Source organism: Triticum aestivum, chromosome 3B (assembly GCF_018294505.1).
Source record: "Triticum aestivum cultivar Chinese Spring chromosome 3B, IWGSC CS RefSeq v2.1, whole genome shotgun sequence".
Lineage (NCBI taxonomy): Eukaryota > Viridiplantae > Streptophyta > Magnoliopsida > Poales > Poaceae > Triticum > Triticum aestivum.
In genome coordinates this window covers 537,351,436-537,359,259 of record NC_057801.1, presented here as the reverse complement: position 1 = coordinate 537,359,259, position 7,824 = coordinate 537,351,436, and positions in this window count along the sequence as shown.

Sequence of the window (7,824 nt, the reverse complement as noted above, 5' to 3'; positions counted from 1 at the left end):
ACCCGTTTACTATGACGTGGCCCCGCACACCATAGTACTCCTACAAACCCTACCTCCATACTCATCATCGGTTTTCTTCAAGAGGACAAGGGAGAAGCCGATTTGTAGTGGAGGCACTTTCAAAAACAAGGATCTGTAGTGGAGACCCCTACCCTAGGGTGCCCTAGGTAGCTGCCGCACGCATCATTGTTTTCTCTTTTCTTTATGCTCTTGCACCCTAGAGTGAAATGATGGTTGCTTCGTCCGTCCAACTTAATGCGGGAAAGGTGGGGCTTTTTGATTTGACCCCTCATCGGTCATTTTCTACTACTACGGCGCTACGACCAGGGTGCCTCCAATTCCAACCGCTGTTCCGAACTATAATTTGGTGCATCGCACGTGGAACAAGACGGTGGATGAGCCACATGTCGGCCAAAGGGGTCCTGTTAAGTATGTCGCCATTTCGTGTGCGGACTGACCCTGCTTGAGTTGCTACGCCAACATGACAGGAGCAGCCTACCACTTGGTTTTGCTCCTTGGTGAATCCCGACTATATTGATCTAAAAAGATACATGCTGAACTACCCTCTCCGTCTCGGTTTTTTATTTTTAGGCATCTCGGTTTATAGGGCGTGCACGTAGTTCTAGGTCATCCATTTGACTAAGTAAATATGAGTTACTATGTCATAAAAAGTATATCATTGGATTCTTAAGCGGATGTAGTTTTATTTAAAAGTTGAGGGCGGGGATTTTCCTCACCACAACTACAGCCATGTACAACACAGCCTGCACGATATGCAGACGATAGCCAATCCAGGCGTGTCTGCTGGAGTCTGGCCACATGCTTGGACGAACTGATCTTCCATGTCTTCCAGGGATCGTCCATGCACCAACATAATACAACACTGCTCTAGTACTATCGCTCATCTCCCTCTTCTATTAAGTCACCCGACTTGCGGGGCCGGGGAGTGTGCCTATGGTTGGTTCTAAATTGCAGTTCCACATGTGTGTGCAAACGCAATATGACGGGCGTTCCATTCAGAGAGCAGTGTGCCAGACTGACCGACCGTCTGGGGTGCGACGCGAATGCGACGGGCGTGCTGTATACTCCGTACATGTGACCGCTGTTTTCTAGAGGCTTTGCTCCATGGCGCAATCCATGGATACAAAATTAGTATACTGTGCTATTTAAAAGTCGAGGGCGGGGCTTTTCCTGCGCGGTAGGCGGGGCAGTTCTGCCTAGTCGGTTCGACAGAGACGCGAGAAGATGAGGGAGTAGGCTGCTGCAAACATAGGGCTGTGTGATTTGACAGCGAGTTACTGTTGGATAGGTGGGGGCCCGTGATTTGGCTTGCCATTATCATTTTAACTGCGGTGCTATGACCGGCGTGAGTCTCCCGATTCCTGACCACCTCCATATAGGTGCCTCTCCCAATGCTCCACCATGTAGTACTACCTCCGTCTGGGTTTATTGGTCCCCATTGTATTTCATGCCAAATTTTGACCATAGATTAAACTAACAAAATGTTCATGCATGTCATCAAACATTATATTTTAGAAAACTGTGTTCAAATACGAATCCAATGAGATAATTTCTCTTGACATGCATTAACATTTTGTTAGTTAATTTTTTAGTCAAAATTTGTCACAAACTACAAAGGGGACCTATAAACCAGGACAGAGGTAGTAGAGGCTGGCTCTTGCATGAGAGCCCACTTCTCCACTTTTTCCTTGCCTCTCTTTCCTCCACATATGCAAAAATGCCATGTAAAGCGCACTATTGTACTTACTTGCTCCTACAGGTGCTAAGCTTGCCACATAGGCATAAAGTCTGATGTGGCAAGTTAATCAAGAAGAGAGAGACTAGTTTGGTGACCCAAGGAAGAAATGGTGCTAAGCGCGTGTACCTAGGTGAAAAGACAATTTTGAGTCTATAGCTAATTAAATGAAGCAAACTTAGCAACAAAAAACTAATAAGCACACAATTTCATTGGAAGAGGTCACTCCTTGGCAATTGCAATAAATACTACTCCCTGTGTCCCATAATATAAGAACGTTTTTGGCACTACACTAGTGTCAAAAACGTTCTTATATTATGGGACGGAGGGAGTATGAAGAAAGAGATAGAGAGAAGTAAAAAAAATACAATTATAGCCAACCTTATAGCTAACCTTGTTGTAGTATGAGTGACTAAGTGATGACTATGTATGATATGCCAACATCAGATAGCCTAATGCACCGTGTTAAATCTCCAAGGGCGCGACCGCGTGAGCGACGCGACGGTCGTGCTAGGCGCGACCATGATACGGGTTGCTGGCAGCCCTTGGATCTGAGATCAAACGGTCGCATGCTAAGTTGCTGAAAATTTGCAGAATAACCCTCCAGGATAGGATATTCACCCATAGGTCTAGAATCATTCCATGCAACCGTTTGATCTCAGATCCAAGGGCTCTCGGAAGCCCGTATCATGGGAGAATGAAAAGCCACTACCCTGCCGTTCGCACGCTGGCAGTTCGCTCCTACTCGTCCCGGCACGTCCTTTAATACTACGGCGGTTCGCTCCTAGTCGTCCCGTCTTTTCACATTACGGCAGTTCCACTAATCCTAACCCTCCTCCCAAATCCATGGCATCCCAAATCTCCATGATCGGCGGTGAGTACAAGGTTAGAACCATGACCGGCGATGAGTTCAATGTCATCTACACCCGTTCTTCCGCGGCGGTGAAAGGATGCCTTTCTCGCTTCAGACGCATGTTTGAAAACTCAGATGATGAGTGGGTCGCTGGGCTAGATGTTGAGTACACCATAGTCCTGGGACAAGAGAAGGATCTAAAGGACGAAGAGAGGAAGAAGCCCGCCGTGATCCAGGTTTGCGTGCATGACTTATGCTTGGTCTACCACATATGCCATGCCGACGTTGAATGCCTGGATTTTAAGGACTTCCTCGAGAGCAACCTATTCAAATTCGTTACTATAGACTTTAGTTACGACAAAGAAGTCCTGGGTCGGATAGGCCTTGTTATAGGCAACCCCTTCGACCTCTAGAAGAATCGGCTAATGTCCTCTCCTCAGCCTTCAATGCTGACCCTGGCAGGAGCCATGGTTCATCCTTCGTACGGTAAACTGGAGAAACCTCCATACACATTTCATCGTTATGCATGGCAGCGGAATGTACTAGATATAGACCACATCCACTACGTTGCAATGGATGGCTACCTTTGTTTCAATATCTACAAGGGTTGGATGAAGAGCAAGAGCCAAGTGTGCGGTTAAAGCAAAGAAGTATCAACCAAGAGGAAGAGGGACAAGGACGAAGTCGAGGACGTGGACGAGGACTCCGAGTAAGGTAGCAGTGTCATTTCTCATGGTGGTTCTAATGCAGTGTCTACCGGAATAGTTGCAAAGTTTAATTTCAGGTGTGTTTAATTTAATTTGAGGGGTGTGTTGTGTTGAGCCCCCAGTAGAACTATGTTATGTTTCTTCTCGTTTCTTTAACTCTTCAGTACGTACATACTAGTATTATTTACATTTCATCTTTTACTTGGTATAGTACTACCACTCGTTTCTTCACATTATATACGTACAATATATATTGCCAACATCATATAGCCAGCAGTATAGTTGTCAAAGAATTTTAAGGTGCTTAGTTTTGTCAAAGAATTCCAGGGTGCTTAGTTTTATTTGAGGGGTGGATTGTGCACTTGTGGTGGACACCATTATTGTGACTAGCCTTTTTAATAATACTATATGCATAATTTGGTGACGAGCGCTCTCTATATGTACCACCTTTTTTAAAATTTCAAGTTTTGCTCCATGGCGCAATCCATCGATACTACTACCGTACAAAAGTATACATTTTTTAAAAGGCTAGAGTACTATTCATCACATATATAGCCAGCTAAATTATCAACCTAGAACGACGTGCATGCCATGTAGTAAACCGATACGGAGCAAGTATAGTAAAAATGAGGTGATTTTACCGAGCGATCGGCGGGGGAGCATGGCTTGTCATGCGGTCCCACGTGTCATGATGTACCAAGGCGATGCGCGTGTCCCTCTTGAGGCAGAAGCAATACTACGTGGTTTGAGATGATGGCGAACCGAAGTGTGAAATAATGGTTGCTTCATCCGTTTGGGAAGGTGTGGCATTGTGATTTGACGTCTCATTGCTCATTACTACTACTGGGCCGGTACGAGTGGGGCGCGTCCCCTGCTGTTCTGCACTGTTATTTGGTGCTTGACACGTCGACCCGGTTGCTATATGTCCCACATGTCAGCAACAGGAAGTACGAAATTCATGAAAGGGAGCATCGACGGAGGAGTATACTACAGAATTCATGAAAGGGAGCGACTTAGTTTTGGAAAAATCTGTTTTTACGGAGTACGTACCCACTAGGGTTTATAGGGCTCATCTAAAAAACATTCTTTTTTCTGTTTGATAAGTCTCAATTCTAGTACTAGTAGTAGTACCATTACATGTTGGATTTTGAGGTGTGTTAGATCACCCGATGCAAGCAGTGTCAAGAGGAAACTAATCAATGCATGTAGAAGTTCATGGAAATTTAGTGGCCATTCATGCATTTGTTCTAATTAATGCCTCGTTAAACAATAACTTCTTGAGAAAAACGAGCATACTAATTACTTGTGCAAACTACGAAATTAATTCGACCACTCATCGTCTACCTTGGTTATAGAGATTTTGAAATTGAGCCATAAACTGGAAAGGAGGGAGTAGTAACTTTTGTCTCGATTACTATTTGTGGCCTTGTATAGATGCAAAATGTATTTTTTTATAGTGGCCTTGTATAAGTAAATGGAGGGAGTACTAAAGGACATATATATTCCAAACAATATGATAATCTCTCTAACCAAGGTACGTAGTAGGGACGAGGAGTAAACGGAGGGAGTAGTAAAATTTTCTCCTCGTGCTGTGAGCCACCATATGCGTGGGCGAGGGAGTGGGCGTAAGGCGTATAGTAGTAGTACTACTACTCGTAAGCAAGCTTCACCTCATCCTGCGAGCCACCGCGCCCGTGGGTGGGGGAGACGGCGTACTAAGCAAGCTTCTCCTTGTTCTGCGAGTTGATGGGACACATCAAAAGGACTCCCGTGTATAGAGCCTTGCCTCTAAGGTAGGCCCCACATAGTTTGCCTCTTTTTAACATAACATGTCAAGTCGCAATTTGTTTGTTCACCCGTGGTAGACGATCCTCCCTCCACCAAGTGGACAACCAGTACACATGTCAAATTACCTTGTGTGCTGCCTTTTTGTACAGAAATGAGCTCCACCGTGTACCCGCGCGGGTGTGGTTGGGAAAGAGACGGGAGTACGTGCGTCGTGTGTGCACCTCTTCTCTTTGTGCACATCCCCCACCTACGTGGGTGTGTGTGAGAGAGGTACAAACCTAGACATAATGCACCGTCCATCCCCATGCCTCCGCCCAGTCCGACCACCAGTCACCACCACGCCCACTCCACCTCACCTTATCTCTCATCTTTCTCCCTCCATTTCTATATACAAGGGGCCACTATCAAAATTACAATTTCCAGATATACAAGGCCACTAACACTAATCGATGCAATATTAATGGTGTTTGCCTCGTGGTACTATCCAAGGAGGACATTAATTATCCCTTGCATGCATGCTGGAGTTTGTAAAAAAATGCATCTTGATGTTCCTTGCAATGCACGGGCATCTTGCTAGTCCATGAAAACAACACATGGCAAAATTCCACGGTGAACGAGGGATTTGAATCTGCTGGGAGGGGCTGTTTGGATCTTGCCCGGGGTAGCCAAAATATTGGCGACCCTTTTGTCCACCGGTGCCTTTGCCACCGATGAACGAGGAATGGCTCGGGTGCTCATGTTGTCATGCGTCCTCCAGCGCGCACATTCGAGACGAGCTCGCACGAGCTGTTTTTTTTGTCCCACAACACCGCCCGAGCCGCCCGCAGACCGACCGGCGACCCGCAAATTACGCCCTCCAAACGTAGCCGCACACATTATGACAGCAACTCAACCAACCGGACAAAATTCACGCAAACACGTAGACAAACTGATATTTCATATAAACAACGACGGAAATCATATAAAATACCAGATTTTCATACAAACATGATGGATTTCATTACATTCAAATGAACTACGCGGTGCTAGTTCTGGACAACACAGGTATATAATACCTGGCCTAAATGGTCACCCGCCGATTGATTTGTGTTCCTCATGTCCGGCAGCACAATCACCGGACTGCCGGGAGCCCCGGAGGTATATGCTTCAGCGCAAAGGACGACTCACTTCCCCACTGCCCAACTCATATCATTGGCTGATGCCGAAGATGATGGTGGTCGGCACCGGTTCGAGTTCATCACCGGCCACTACTTCGCCATTGCCGGCACCGTCTCGAGTTCATCCTAACATTCCCCTCTTCCGTAGAGCCCATGCAGGGTCAACGAAGGTCCTCGCGACAAAAGGATCCGGCAAGACACCTACTGTGTACGTCTGCGTCGCCTCCGCAATGGCCTTCATGGGACCCAAGCGGCGGCGGCCTCCCGTGTTCTACTTCTCCTCGATGATGGCGGAGGACGCGGAGGCGCTGGCCACCGACTAGTCGCTCTCCGTGCACCCGGCTTCTGTCGCTACTTGCATGGCGTGGCCGTCGGCAAGGGAGTCTCGGCCACAAAAACGGGAGACGCGGTATGAGGCGGCGGCATGGACGGCAGCACCGACGTCCGTGCGCCCCTCCTCGTCGAGCTGGCCTAGAGCGGCGAGTTGCTGAACCGCGCGCCGGCTTGGGGCGATAACTGGCTCCGTCGGGCGAGGGGAGGGAGGTGGATCAGTGAGCTGCATAGCTCGTATCCGGCGGGCTACCCAGCCGGCTTGGATGCGGAATAACTACTCTTCGTAAGCCATTGTAAGAGTGGACAAAATGGTGAAGGAGGAGATAGGGGAGCGGCGGAGGTGTGCGATTCTTGGCCGACATTTGGCCTCGTTTAAATAGGAGATTAAATAGACGGTGGACGGGAGGAGCTCGGCCGGTGTTGCATTTAATGCCGACACGGTCATGAATGGACAAGTGTCCACAGTGGGTTTCTCGGCTTCCACACGGGCGGGTTTCATGGAGGCGTTTGAATGCGGCAAGGAGGCATGTTCAGTCAGGCGTGCAGCGAGTGGCGCCCTCGACTCTGACCTAGGACACCGCACCGTTCTTCCACTGACGTGTGGGCTCTTTGGGTACATGGCCTGCATGTCAGTGACCCAACACAGGCAGCGCACAGCAGAGGAACCTTTGGTGGGCCAGGGCGGTCAGAAGCGGGCATTTCATAAACCGATGATTGTTCATTGAGTGTGATGTCATATTTTTCATGTAGATAAGCCTAGTATGTTGATAGCCCGTTCGATACGTTGTGATTCATAAAGACCGCTGCAAACATCAATGTTCTGCTTATCACAGATAAGATTGATTAATACCCGTAACAATCCATGTCCTTAACAAAGGGTGCATGCAAGTATAGGTTGAGTGTGTGTCCTGCGTCATGTGTTGTGTGCATGCAGGCGTGCGAGTGTTGCGTGCGTGCAAGGGTACGTTCCAGTGTTGCATGCATGGGTGCGTACGTGTGTGTGTTCATGAGTGCATGTGTACGTGTTAGTGTTGCACGCCAGCATGCGTGCTTGTGTATGTTATGTGTACATGTCAGTGTTGCACGCCTGCATGCGTGCGTGTCTTGTGTGTGTGCATGTGTACGTGCAGGGTGAGGCTACACGTCAGTCGACTGACTTTTTCATCTCTGGTCATTAGATTTTCAAGCCGTTGGATACGAAATCAAGGGCCTCCAGTTTATCATCAAACT